Consider the following 15,620-nt stretch of genomic DNA (forward strand, 5'->3'; position numbering starts at 1 on the left):
CCGCCCTCGTCGTCATCCTCGTATGCGTTAGCGGACTCTTTCTATGCATAAATTTTTCATGAGCGCGCGCATTCAGGATCAGGCGTGTCGCGTGTAGAGGAGAATCTTCGAGATACATCTTCGTCGATTTCAACGGGGAAGTACGTTTATCCTTCTGGTTTATACAAAAACTCACAAATCCCCGAATTTGTTGGATACGATATCGATTTGCTTTCGTAGTTACGTACTTGTACGTTGCAACTTTCCGAGCGCGTCCATTGACTTTTCTTGCGTTTAATAATAAGACTGTCAGCGATAAAATTTCTATAAGTTAAAGTCCAATGGTGCGTACGCATAAAAATAATTCGCGAAAAGACAGCATCAAGTGATTACGCGCTTAATGAACGGTAAGTCATTGCGCGAAAATGGACGAGATTCGTTCGCCGGGTTAATTAACGCTATCCCGTGTGGAGCGGAAAAAAGTTCGCGCGGATCTTCCTTTTCCTTTTTTTTTTTTTCTACATCCAAACGCAACGAGGACTCCCTATGTAATCATCATTTATGTCGACAGAAGTAGAAAAAGCTAGACGGGAAGGGGGGCGTGAAATAATTCAGCTGGCGCCGTTCACCCACTCCGATTCTCCCCTTGACACAACCAGTTTTCGAGATTCATTGCGTTGCGGAACTACAATGGCATTGTGCAGCATTTAAGAGACTTACATACGTGTATACTTACATAGTATAAAAATAATAATTATAACATATAAAAATTGTAATTATAACATCTATTGAGACTTATTAATCTTGTTTTTCGCATACATCAGGATATGATACTTATTATTTATGATGTTTATAGAGTTTTTCAATTATATTTTCAATTATATATATATATATATATATAATATTCCTTTGTCAAAAAAAAACAGACTCAGTTTTTTTTGACAAAGGAAGACAAACTCATCGTGAATGCGGCTTTAACGATACTTTACTGTATCACAAAATGTATGTATATATAGTTTGCGCAAATCCTGCGGTGACCAAATTAGATTAATCCGTTGCAGCCAAATTCTCTGTTGAATTGTTCTATTTGCTTCCCAATTGGTATACCTTCTACGCGCAATTCATATTGTCAGGTCCTCAATTGTGTCTTTTTGTAATGAAAATTGACATTTTCCACACAATACATTTACGATTTCTGCAAGGTTTATGATAAATTCGATGGTCAACAAATAATCATAAAGATATTATAATATTTTTTAATCCTCATGATTTAAAGAAAATAAATTCGTTAATTTCTCTTGGAATTACTCGTTATCTTAATGAAACATTTCTCTTAAGGTTTAATGCTGCCTCCGTTGCATTTTAGAAAATTCAGTTCATTAACATAGAAAAACTTCATTCTTTGTTACTAATGCCTTTTAATACCGCGCTGAATAAATTGACGTTGTTTCCTCAACTGTGATACCATTAATATTCGCGAAAGCATCACAGATAACAGAAATTTGACTAACTTCAAACTCTCTGCGCTGCAGGTGCTATAACGTGTTTCTAATCACAAATCACAAGCAGATATTCGGTGATAGTGTAATTAATCGTACAAATTCCCAAAGTTTATCGGAACATTTAATTGGTCCACACCAAATTACGCAAGCTGTCAGAAAGCATTGCGGATTGAATTTCATACGGAATAAAATCAGTCTAACCACGTACAAACGCTAAGAACAACTTTTAAACACGTCCATCAGGATGTTGCTATGTTTTAATTAATTCTGGGTATATTCGCGAAAACAGTTTTGTGAGACTAATACGTACATAGGACATTACGTAACATTACGTAATAGAGCTATATATTAAAACGATATTAACATATAACAGCCTGCATTTTTTATTAATGTACAACAAAATATTTAGACGTGTACATGACGTAATAATATTATATATTATTTATTCATTTTTAATATAATTTTTTTTACCAATATAATCAGAAAAATTCTCGCAATTTTTAATATAGTATCCATAAAAACAGCATGCTAGAGTTTCCTTCTGTATTATGCATTTTCACAAAAAGTTCTATTTTCCACAGGTAACGTAACGCAGAGATGTTTGTTGCGTTGTTGATTCTGCTACGATTTCTTTCCATTCGACGCGACGTGATATAACGATTGAAATATAGCTGTCGCGGCAAAACCTTATGCCGGCTGCATGCGTTATACATTTCAAACACAATATTCTCTGCATTCGCGGAATTTCGCGGGCCGTATATTTTTTCAAGTGCCGGGGCTTTTATCCCGACCGCTTTCGGACGTATCGCGCTATCGGCTGCTCGTGCAACATCGCTAAACTTTAATTGACGTGAACGCGACGAGTATTAAACCGCGTGGATGTCAATCACAAAGGACGCACTGCCTCGTTGCAGCGTCACCGACACGAACTGGCGGGCAATAAGCGGTTATGTAGTTGGCTGTAGCATTGCAACAAGAGTGGCGTCGACCCTGTGTCACTTCGTGTTGCATTGGTATTCACAAAGTATTATACAAGGCCGGTACAAGCCTTAATGTGTTTACGGCGTTCAAGTTTGACGTCTTGCGCTCTACATCGCAATAATTCACAGTCAAATCTTAAAGACGTGGCGGTACAATTGCATCTTTATGCTGAATAATTAATACGTATTATGTTATTAAATATGTAGATGTTTCTTAAATGCCGATCGTAAAATACAATCTTATAAAAAAAATCGTTGAATTTCAAACATTGACTAGAAGTAAGTGATATTGTCGAATCTGGGTCATTTGAGCTGTAACATGCAAGGTTGTTTGTAACTTTATGGCGTAAAGCCAAATAACTTTGAAAACGGTTTATCGCCCGTCAAATTTGATATCGCGCGCTTGCTCACGATATATGACTCATCGCGAGAGATTTTCGCGCGCGCGACATTTATCGAGAGAGATCAACTAAGTGGATATCAATTCGATGTCGGTTATCCGTCCACGGATTTTATGCACGACAGTTTATTCGCTACAAATTATGCAACAGAATAGATTTACGACAAGCAAAGCCTGATAAATAACAATATTAAGTGGTTCTTTTTATATTTGATATTTTGTCTGTATATTTTTTGTAAATTTGATAGCCTATCTTTTTGGCGAACAAACAATGCAATTTCAAAAAATTTCTTTTTAATGATACTTGTAAGTCAATAATCGCATATTTATTAGATCATCAGGTCATTATGTAAAGATGTAATATCCAATCTTTTATCGAATTCCAATATTATTTTTTATTCGCGTATTTTAAAATTGGAATTGTTTAAAAATTTGACGAACAAAGCACAATTCCTCCGTTTATATTCGGAAACAGTTGATATTCGGATTAATGTATGGCGAAGTTAATGAGACGAATGCTAATAATCCATCATTTATGCCGTTATATTAGCTTGCTGCTACATATGTAGCACGCGCAATTGATTATTTAGCAATATGTATGTAGATATAAACGATATTCGGGAATAGCAGTGGTCGAATTTGTGCCGAGTGATATATGTATTTACTGCATTACTTCGTAATGTATCAATCCGTCAATAAGTTTCAGCTATTAGCTTGTTCTTTGTACCTTACATTAAAGCCCACTTTAGATGATTTATAATTTGAATACGGAAGTAGCTTTATTCATAATTTTATGCATCGTAAATATAGAAAACATTTATCAAATTAAGATACACATATATACAAAATACATATCAAAGAATATACAAATTAGAACATGCGATAGATAAAATTATAAATAAATTTCTTTCTGAAATTCTGTTGTGAATTTTAAATTATTTAAAATAGGTTTAATCCTAAAAAATAAAGTGGAATCAAATTTAATGTGCAAATAAATGTACGTTATAAACGACTTGCTTGTTTTTTATTATATTTAATTTTACTCAGAGTTTTGCATAACATATTTTTTATTATCACTTACTATCTAAAAAAAATAAAATTGAAAATATTTTTCAAGTCCAATACAACAAAACGAATCAAATAAGTTTTGATTTATAGCGGTATCTTAATTCGAACTTAAGCATGGTCACAGATGATTTAAGATGGCGATTGATTAAAGCGTATCGGGGTATCAATCTCTTTTGCTATTAACCCATAGAGCTTCATTACAGTTTCGGTGACCTAAATTCCTAGACAGTGCGATCGCAATGAAACACATGCACCACCGAGTGATTGACTAACGGTGTCGATATCGTTATATCGCCAACATAGTCAGCCTGACGATATTTGCTATTTATTTCCGGCCAGACCTTGATGGCGTTTAATTGTGTGATGGATCCGCTGTCACTCGTGTGATACGCGTCAAGGAATGAGATATCAAAGTTAGGCTTCAAGGCAGACTGGCAAGAGACCTTTGACATTCCGGCGCGGAGTTAGTTCATTACAATCCCTGTATCGAGGAGCAACGTACCGTGTCACAGGTCCCATTACCGGAACAGTTTCGATCACGCAATCGCGCTGACATTCGCAAAGCCGTCTTCGCTGATCCATTGACAAGCTTTGCGAGATCGGCTTTATGATCGATATTGACAAGAACGTGATTTCATGTAATTAACCCGCGCGAGAAACGTTATTGAAAAATCATAATTTAGAATATAATGTAACAAGAAATAGTAGCATAATTGCGTCATACGTAAAATAACGTTATGTTTATTGCAAAATTGTACCGACACATGATTCATATAACTTTATAAAAAAGAATTTGTAGAAATTATCTCCATAAAGAGATCAGAATTCTGATTTTTGTGAAATTGAATGCTTTAATTGCGGATTTGCTTAAATCCCGTGAATCTTTCCCATGAATTATTAGGTACATTTCTCGTGAATAATCAAATTTATTTTTCATGAAGGCAAAGATAATGAAACGAATGATGTAGATTATTTTTTTTATCAAATGCTTCTGCAATTTTTATGTTCCTTAAAGTTGTGTCATGTATATTGAAAGAGTACTCTTATGACTAAGGCACACATTGACTCTGCGCAGCAATGTGCATTAAAAAATAAACGTGCGACGAACATATTACTTTATTATGATTCATAGATGAATGCTGCGATCTTTCCTAGGATTTCTTCACTGGGAAGTTCGTTAATTGCAAGCTCACGCGAATCGTTCGAGTTTCGGCACTTGACGCTGACGAGTTTGCGTGACGCTTAATATAAATGGAAAACCGGAGAAGTTTGCTCTCTCTCTTGGTGCGCCATCGCGATGCATAATTCATAATGATGCTGAACGGCCGCTGTAGACATTTCTTCTTGAATAAACTTAATCGGAAGATTTAGTGAAGAATGCAATTTTCCGTAAGTTAATGTTATATTTTAGATAACACACAAGATTTAAATATTTGTCATATTTTTAAATTAAAATTGCATATGTGTTATCATTGTGCTCAACCTGCAAATGTCTACTTTTTAATAGAATTTTATTTTGGGATATGCTTTCAGAAGACAATTTGGCATTTTCTCGCTCATTCTTTAAAAATTCGCTAGAAAAGCATTGTCATTTTGGATGTCATGCGCACGCAAGCATATTTAAACCATTGTTTTGACCGACTATTGATTAGTAATAGTTCCCTTGAGGGAGGGAGGCAGTTAACTCGTCTCTAGAGCTCTCATTTGTTCGCTCGAAAAACCAATTTTGTGAATTGATTTTACCTTTTGTCCAAACATACAGAATCGTTTATCGGATTGTTTGTGATCAAAACGCAATACTGTATTCGGCTGCTTTATACAATTTTGTAAATAATTTCTTGTTATACTCGCATCTCACGTGGATGTTGTCACGTGTCACTTTTATACAGGAGACAAAAAGAATGTTTGGAATATAATTTGCATAGTATTTCATACAATTATTTGGCATATTTCTCGTAGATAATGCGCCAAATTTATTTTTCATGAAGGCAAAGATAATGGAACGAGCAATATAGATTCTCTTCTTGTCAGACGCTTCCGCGATTTTATGTTCCTAAGAATTTCGACGATGACGGTATCGCTTATTGAGCAGGGCGGAATGGAATGCTGACGCGGTGCTTGCAAGCTGCTTTTTCTGATGCTAGTGCATTTCGCTGTATTTTACTTCGACGCTAACGATTTCCCAACGAAAACAAGATAATACTAGCGTCGCTATAGACAAAACAGTTCTTAATTTTCTTGACTAGGTAAGCTATTTCCGGCAGGACACATGTTTTATGTTTTAGAAAATGAAATCAATTATGCTGTCGAAAACTTTTTGTGATATATGGGAGAATAAACAAACCGTTAAAAAATTGATATGTCATTATACAATATTAAAAGTAAAAATAGAAGAAGAGTGTGTAACACATTGAATTATCAATCTAATAAATAGACGTAAATTTTATTTGAGATATAAGTATATAAAAGTATAGAGAAATAGTAATTGTTTTTTCTGATCTTTTCATGTGTTTCTCGTAATATTTTAAAATAATTTCTGAGCATTATGTAAAAACAATACTAGAAGGGAATATCGAGAACAATCATAAATATATATTCTACAAAAAATAATATTTAATATTTAACTTCTTATGTCAATATGTCCAATGTTCTCATAATATTTCTATTATATAATCAAGAAATTGTATATTTGAACTTTATTCTAAACATATTAATCAATATAAAATTATTTAAATAATGAAGAAACCGTTTTCCTAAAAACTTTAGAATTTTTAACTTAAAGCGTTAAATGGATATCCAGATGTCTGGATATTGACCTAAGGGTTAATTTTGAAAAATATACATATACGTGAAAACGTTATAAAAGCATATTTTCCGTCGCATGTTACTTGAAGATTAGTTCTCTGATGTGAAAACAGAATGTGCTTATATTTAAATCCGATATAATTTCGTAATGAATAATTGGGCTTAACATCGATTGAATTAACAGATGAAATATATAACGAGAAATTATCAATTTAATCCGATCAATGAGGCAAATTATTAACGAGCTCAAATCAGGATTATTTTTTATGTCGCGCAACATATTATCTTTAAATGTGCGAGCATAATCAGCTATTTTATCGTGATGAATTAATCATACAACATATAATAAATAACAAATCAACAATGTAAACGACTGATGGCGTTAAAATTAATTATATTAATTCTCGATTATTTGCGGTCTCGCGATGATTATTTCATCATAAATTGTGGGATACATAAAACAGAATCGTTTATAGCGCTTACATTTTCACCGAATCACCTTAGAAGGGGCGACATTCAAATGTGCTGTTCGCAATGTTACACGTAATTTACCATCATTACGGTTCCGGTTTAACGACGTAAAATATGAGTGCGAATTACCGCGGAGAATTAAGACGAGAAAGGAAAATTAAGGCAACGCCTCCGTAGCTAACTGCTACTTTTGTTAATTGGTAAATATGTTACCAGGAATATATGATATAAGTCTAAATTTATGACTATTGTATTCAATTTACGAAAAAGCAGATATCTCATAAAGAGAAATTAGTGTCTCCGATCAGAAATTAAGCTCGATAAAAGTATCAATAACTTTATGCAAATGAAGTAAATAAAAATTTTAGTATTATTTAACATTTCATACAAAATATCTTGTTAACCATAATTTTGATATATTATATAACATACAAAAATAAAAATACCTTACAAATATATGTGTGTGTACGTGTGCACTCACCGTTAAATTTCGTCCAATCGATGGCGAGAAGTTCTCATAGATTAATTTATCACGTACTCGTTATATATACGTTTACAGTGAATTCTGCTAATATTTTATCAATTAATATCTGTCCAGCCATCCATATTAATAATCCTTTTGCTTCTCTCTGAGTTGTTCACCATGAGCTCGCATAATACTTTCAATCGCGAATAACACGTTTTCACTTGTCAGTTTTTTAGTTTTGCATAATTATAACGGAATTAACTGTATCACGAATTGCATTCGATTTTAAAATATTGATTTTAATTATCTCATTAACTCCGGCATTTTTTATTGTTATTTAATATTTTATGTTTCCTTGCAATATTTAATTTATAAAATTAATTTACGTTTTGTATAAATATTTTTCGACGCAATATTTTTGTGGCTCATGTATCTTATAAAAGTTATTTTAAGATGAACGTTTTTTTAAATTAAATTGCATCTTTTTTATAGCGGCGTGTCTTTAAATACGTAATTAAATATCGATTTGCGGACACAAATATGTGTTTACTAAAACTAAAATGGGACAGATATATTTAATCATCTTTCTTCGTTAGCTTTTATGTTACAAAGATCGGTGTGCCAATAAGGGAATGCAAACGGGCGACGAACTTTCATCCATGCTAAGTTTCCGCGTTTATAATTGCCGCGTAAGAGCTTTGGATCATTATTATTATCCCCATGGAATTGAATTCTGAATGCAATTTAGTCGGTAACTCCCATTGAAACTATAAGGCAGCGCGGAATACGCGAAGAAAGAAAAACCACTGAAATTTGGTTGAGTATCAAAAGAGCAATAGATGTATTATTTTATAAATGAAACATTTTATCTATTAATATGACACATTCCTATAATTATTAATGATATATGAATTTAGATTAGAAATGTCTCATTGTACTTCATTTTCAATTAATTTTCTGAAATTTTTGGCGTGAAATTGTGAGATGTCGGGAGTGAGAAAGGCGCATTATGAAAAGAATAGTTGGAAGGAGTTGAAAACGCCGCATTGAAAATTTAGTCAATAATTGTTGCTAAAACTTTTCAATCATTATTATCGCACGTCGCAGATCGAGTTTCTAACGCAATTTAAGGGGAAAGTTGCACGAGAGAAGTTGGTGAGCGGAAAACGAATAAGGTGGAAAGGGGTTGACATAGGGCTCGCAGGTACGACAGAGAAGAGGGTAGGACCAAAGAGAGATGCGTCGTATCTTAAAATTTACTTCGAGCACCTCGCCGCTATTTTCCGATAATGGTAAACGCGCGATTGGACGCCGCTATGCCGGCGTTTCTTCGGCGCGAATCGCTGAGCAACGGGAAATTACGTTTGCATAATTTTCTCACAGTAGAGCTCTCGCGGCGTATTAATAGACAAGAATTCGCAAGAGGCCGCGTATCTTGGACCGGTTCGCACGATCGTCGCGAATAATTAATTGAAACAATAACCGATTGCTCCTTCATCGGCTAGTAACGAGAGTCGCGAGAACGATGTGACAGAGCTCATTTCCGAGCAACGCAAAATTAATCCTACCAAATTCTCACTCACGTCTAACACATTTCCGTAGAGGAAACTAGAACCGATCGCGCGCGACTGCTTGTTACATACTTGCTCGTTATCGCGACTACTTTCGTACGAGTAGATTTCGATTTCTGTGGAACCTGTCGCGCACAGAGAGTTAGCAATCCCCGTCGCTCTCAACGACGACGCAACGGGAGAAACCGGCAAGCCCACGATCCCACCATCCCTTAAGCACGGACCGGGGGAGCGAAGGGCATCGCGTCGCGAATCGTACTGACACTCGCAGATTCTCCGTTTCCCGCAGAAGCTTCCAACCACGATCCCTGTCCCCACCCCAACGAGAGTTCTCTCGTACCCTCTTCCCCTCTTTCAACCCTCCGCAAGCCGTAGCTTTTAGCGCAAGCGCTTGTGCTTTTCCGCGGACTGCGTCCTATCCTAATTCACATCGGCGTAAGTACGGTCCTGTCCCGTTCACGCGGGACGTCGAAAATTTCTCCTTTCTTCGCCTCATCTTGCGGCTTCACTGAATTATAAGCGGTGCAATTCTTTATTTTTTCATGTATAGCAGGGTTTCCTTCCCAAGCGATTGTATCGGGATTATTCTGTCGTGGACGTTACTAAAGAAAGTTCGACATCTGACAACTGTAACATCTTTGCGTGTATGTATCTAAAATATTTCTGAAATAATAATTATTAATTGTTAATTTTTATAAAACATGCAAAGAAGCTCTAATCTGTGCAGTTTACGTAAAGTAAATGCTAAATCAATAATAATTTAAATAATTTTAAATATCTTGATAAACAGTAATTTAGTTACAAAATTAAACAAAAATATTTTTGGTCTACCGAGAAAGAAAAATACAGATGTTTGCTTTATGTTTCGTTTCATCAGATGTTTAATATATGCGAAAATATAAAACTTCAAAGGTCTTATTCAATGTTTGCTGGCGTATGTGCTGAATATGATGACTAAACTGTGTACGTAATCATTGATTAAATCGGCGTACGTCGAACTGTAATTGATAATATCGCTAAAGTAAATTAACGAACAACTGTGGTCGTTCATTTGCGACACAATTTTGCAGCAATTGAATGAATATCGACCGTTGAAATATTTACAAGAATTTACAGCTCGCTAATACGCGATGAAAATAACGGAACAATAGCCCTCTCATGATTTTTAATTTTGTTTGTTTTCAATTCATTTTGTCAAATATTACAAATATGTAATATATGTACATATATATATACATATATACATGTATATATATGTACATATATATCGCATTTGCTTTAAATAATTTCAATTACGAGCATAAATATTTAACACGATGAATAATTGATACACACTTTATTGTACGCGTTTCTTATATTCATTTTTCAATTTTTTTTCTTGCATGAAAATATCATTTAAAATTAAAAGCACAGCGGTCAAATAATAACATTATAACAAAAATAACATTAATAGGTATTTAAAAATCTAGATAGATTCTAGAACGCTCAGAGATAATAAAATATCCAAAAACATTTATCAGATATTTATGACGTGCAGTTTCGTCTGATGTCCGTCGAAAAGAATGAACGGAATGAAATGGAAAAATATCAATAATTGGCCACGCAAGAACACCGAGACATTAGAAATCAGGTTCATTAAAGCTGACAAATTGAACATGACCGCGACTGCAAGATTGGCAAAGTATTCTAATAAAAGCGCCCCGAGGGGTAATTCGTGCGTTGCGGCGCTGAATTTTTCATTCATCGGACGCTGATCAAAACTGGGAAACATGCCGTCGCGGCACAGAAGAGGCAACAGTTTGAGAATTAAGATTACCCTGGAGAGAAAACCGCGGCGCGGGTTTTTCGTATTTCGACGAGGGTGGTTTTACTCGCTTCGGAGCGCGCGCGCGGAGAAAGAGGTTGGCGACGAGGGGGCATCTCCAGCGACTCTGCCGTATCTCTCATTAGTCTGGCCCCTCTGGTGGCTTTCTTTCTTTTTTCGTGCCGTTAGTTAATAAAGCCACTGCAAACTGTCCACGCTCGCGCGTGCTTGAATTGGCCAAGTTTTAATTTCCTCGGGAACCTACGTGCTCCTGAGCAATCGTCGAACTTATCGCGGATGAATGTGTGTTGCGAGTTACCCGTCGAAGGACAAATTGCGTAGACGAAGAGAGTCTCCGCTGGTCCAGACAATAGTCAAAATGTTCGAAGTAGTGCCGCGGCTCGGCACTGTGGACGTGTAACGCGTTAGATCTCTATAAATATGTGTATTGCGATGCGCAGCAAATTTCCGCTGGGATCGCGCTCAGAATTTCGCTCCCTGCATCCGACGAGCTTTAATTTCCCGCTTTGTCAACTGTGTGTATCGGGATAATCGTGACAAACTTATCGTTGCGAATGAACGCAGCGCCAGTTAGTCAACAGAAGTGTGAATTCCCTGGGACAATTGTGGAACCTGTCCCGCGACGATCGCGCAATGTTTGACTTTTATAGAATAATATAATGCGATACACACGCGAAAGGCAAACACCCATATAAAATATCGGAATTGATTTTAGCTATGTCAATAAGTATATGCATTACAAAGCGCTAAACAAAGCGCTTTGCATTATGCATAAATATTGTAGAATGAGAGATAATTTATATTCTGGCTAAATTGAAATAATTGATACTATAAAATATTAAAATATTAAATAATAGATCATCCGTTCATGACATTCGTTTTTTAAAGAACAGTTTGTTATCATCATAAATATATAAAAATTCCACTAAAATAAAATTTGCTTATTTGCTTATATGATTTTATTTCATATTATCTCAATGCCAGATCGTGCATTTCTGGCATACATCTCTTGATACGATGCGATGTGTTGCACAGTCGGCATTACTGCCTGATCAACAGAAAGGTCAACGACCAACGTGTTCGTAGTTTCACGAATTCCATCAGCCGCGTGGAGACGCGAATGCCAGCGAGGCAATCACAGCCACGTCACGGCATATTCGCGCCCTCTTGCTACGTATTTTCCTCTCGGTGATAACTAGGGAGTATCTCGCGATACGTTCACCCGCCATAATTTCGACGATTGCGCCGAAATGAGCGTGCTTACGGAACCAAAAAACCTGAGAGATACGGCCAACATTGGATTGACACTGGTTTGTGGGACAGATTTTTTTAGGGAAAAAGGACTTTCCTAAGCTTGGACTAACGAGAGAACCTTAATTGACGACAGATTTCATTAATTACGTTCTTTACTCGTGATAAATTGTCTCCTTCGATAATCGATAATTTCATATAAATTAATGCTTCTTTGTAAACTGATATTCTTGTTAAGAAAACAGATTGACATAGAAAATAATAGAACTTTTAAGTCCAATCTCAACTTTCACAATGAGTAGTTAGCTAATCGTCTTAGAACAAAATGCATCAAACTAATTTTAAATTAGAATCAAAATTAAAAATTATCAAATTAAAGTAACATTTTGCTCATCCTGCTACATAGTTAGCATTATGACTGATCCCTGTGTCAAAAATTATAACCGATTCTGATTGAAAAAATCATTAAACATCTTAATAAAATTAACGAAACTTTATGGCAGAAATTTCGTCAAAAATAACAGGATGCGTTCTATAATAAATGAAATAATTTGCAGTAATAGAACTATATTTATAATTTACGTATGGTTTAGTATAGATTTTTTCCGGATTGTAAATACTTATTAGCATACGGAATTCTCTGAACCAAGGGTCATCACCATCGAGTCGTGTGTCGTGTCTATTCTCGCGACAGTAGACAATCGATTCTAATTCAAAATGTATATACGAAACAAAGAGAGAAAGAGAGAGGGAGAGGAAAAGGGCGCATGAGATATTACTGTTTGAACAATGAATTCTGAAACAAAGTTTCACATAACGTTTACGAGAAATTCGTATCGAAATTTTATTCGGCTGCTTTGTGATTTTCCTATGTAAGGCGCTTTCGACTTGCGAATTGATCGCGCCACTGTCTCAGTCTTACGATTAAGTCGCTAAAGTGCGAAGTTTTGAAAGTAGGACGATGACGCGGAACGCGGTTACACTCGGCTGAATAATTCAGGGCACGAAGCAAAGCGTGAGTGTGTGTGTCTTACTTACACGACGGTTACCGAAGCCGCAATTAATGCGCGGCGTTAGTAAATTGATTAGTTTTCCGTACACTCAGATTAGTTGAGCGCGCAAAGTGCGACGACATCGTAGCTACGAATCTGAAACTGTGCCAGCTGGATAAATTCACAACGAAATGAATTCGTGATCGAGCTTGTCTTACGCGCGGAATTTCATCGTTGAAGCTCCAAGTTTATCGTACTGCTTCGTGGATTTGTGAAGGCTGCGCCGAACCAACGTAAATCTTGAGGCAAGCATTACAATGTATACATCGTCGAATTAACATACATACATTCTTAATATTCTTGTCGATTTAAACTTCATCCTGCTTTCGTTTCAGCAAACTGAATAGTGTCGCGAGAAAAATGCTTGGGATATTGCAACTTTTTAAACGATTTCGAAACTCTATCGGATCGAATATAATTATGCGTCTCTTTGTGGTAAACCATAGGAATTTCGTTTCTGTCGATTCAGCTCGACTTGTAGCATAGCCATTGATTCTCGACGTTCATTTCTTTTATGTTGAAGAAAGGGAAGTACGCGGGTCGGCTCGTTCAATCTCGCCTTTTGAAGACCATTCGCTCTTTGACCAATGGCTGATAAACTGTCCTCTGTGTAGTTGCAGTGTATTTTTTTCACTTTTTCACTTTGTATTGAACCGTAAATAATTTCTCAATAGAATGCGCTTGAACAAAATAGCAATAAAAAATTTTATTTTTAATTTCCGGTGACGATCAATCAAATCTCTTTCTTTCTTCAATGCAAATTTATAAACATTTTCCGAAAATACCTCTGGATTTTTTATCTCCGAATATCAAAACATTCAATATTATAGTACTATATAATTTTGACAAATTATTGCATTAGCATCTCTTTTCTCGTTGCACAATCAAGCGGTATGCGCGCACAAATTAATCTTTCCACTATTATGATATTGCATCCACTGCAATTATCATACACAAATTTGCAAAAACCAACCGATATTGTAATAATGTAATATCTTATTTTACCTCTATCTTTCTCTATCCTATTTTATTTATTATTAATATCATTTATCACGTAAAATAATGAATGAGGCCACAGTCGGGATGGCATAATAAAATTAAAAATAAACTAATATGTATATATCGAGTAACATTTTGCTCATCCTGCTACATAGTTAGCATTATGACTGATCCCTGTGTCAAAAATTATAACCGATTCTGATTGAAAAAATCATTAAACATCTTAATAAAATTAACGAAACTTTATGGCAGAGATTTCGTCAAAAATAACAGGATGCGTTCTATACTAAATGAAATAATTTGCAGTAATAGAACTATATTTATAATTTACGTATGGTTTAGATTGATTGCAGTTTCACCAAACATATACAGTTTAGCTTTAATTTCTGCACGACAGTAGATATGACGTTTCTTTAATATCGATCGGTTAAATGGTTATTTCTTTTATGTTCGAAACTCGTCTTGTTTATGTCTTGTAAATGTCAGTGTGCTATCGACTTTTTCTCTCTTTTTTTTTATTTTGTTTGTTTTGCCTTGGTAAAATGTGTGCACAAGTAAGTGACAACGAGACGGAGTACAATGTGTACTAAAACGACGTGATGCGGTCTGGTAAAAAGTGTTGGGAACTAGTTAAACTCGTGTCGACGTCATGCAAGTTAATTTATGCCCTCCGCGTACCCGATTCATCCCCGAAGTTAGTAACGCGGCGTCGGTTAATTCCGGTAGACAAGAGGCAAGTTTAGGGTCGAACAGCGCGAGAGAACGATTGTGTAGAAAGGTCTAGGTTGAAAAGAGTATGTATACCATTTATTTGGTAACATTGCCGATGTCTGCGCTGTGACTTCGACAATAAAGAAGATTCGTGACCCGGCTAAGACAGTCGCGCAAACTCGTCGGTTGCACGTGCTATCTAGTATCTTAGTCAATTACACCCTCCGTTATTTCGACTAAAACTTTGTTCGAGAATGAATGCGCTGCACGAGAAGAGGACGGGGTTGACTCTTAAAGATCTTTAGGCAAGACGCAGGGACGTAACTCGTTGTGATGTAAACTAAGATATTGCAAGATGCCATGAGTGTCTTATGAAGATAATGAAATTTAGCTTAGTCCTTCTTATAAATACAAAAATTGCTTCTTATAAATGCAAAAATTAACGTCAAAATTTATTTAAAGATTTTATTATACTGTTTTACCACTTCTTTAATATTCAATATTTTATTTTTGTTACGATGTGAACGAGTGAATCACTTA

The 15,620-nt window shown here is 35.5% G+C and overlaps 1 protein-coding gene across 5 annotated transcripts in view; it reads right to left on the reverse strand.

The window, feature by feature from the left end:
- The window catches only part of LOC115239534, a 226,794-nt gene extending 217,298 nt beyond the window's left edge, over positions 1 to 9,496 (reverse strand). For 2 of the 5 annotated variants that reach the window (XM_029814104.1, XM_029814099.1), the window contains exons 1-2: positions 9,255 to 9,496; positions 7,687 to 7,932 (exon numbers count right to left, since the gene is read on the reverse strand). The gene's annotated coding sequence lies outside the window, so the exon portion shown is untranslated. Of the gene's footprint in view, positions 1 to 7,686; positions 7,933 to 9,239 lie in introns of all 5 variants that reach the window. The other 3 variants (XM_029814100.1, XM_029814102.1, XM_029814103.1) reach the window with 3 other exon arrangements.
- Between the last annotated feature and the right edge of the window lie 6,124 nt (positions 9,497 to 15,620).

Source organism: Formica exsecta, unplaced genomic scaffold (assembly GCF_003651465.1).
Source record: "Formica exsecta isolate Colony F162 unplaced genomic scaffold, ASM365146v1 scaffold385, whole genome shotgun sequence".
Taxonomy (NCBI): Eukaryota; Metazoa; Arthropoda; class Insecta; order Hymenoptera; family Formicidae; genus Formica; species Formica exsecta.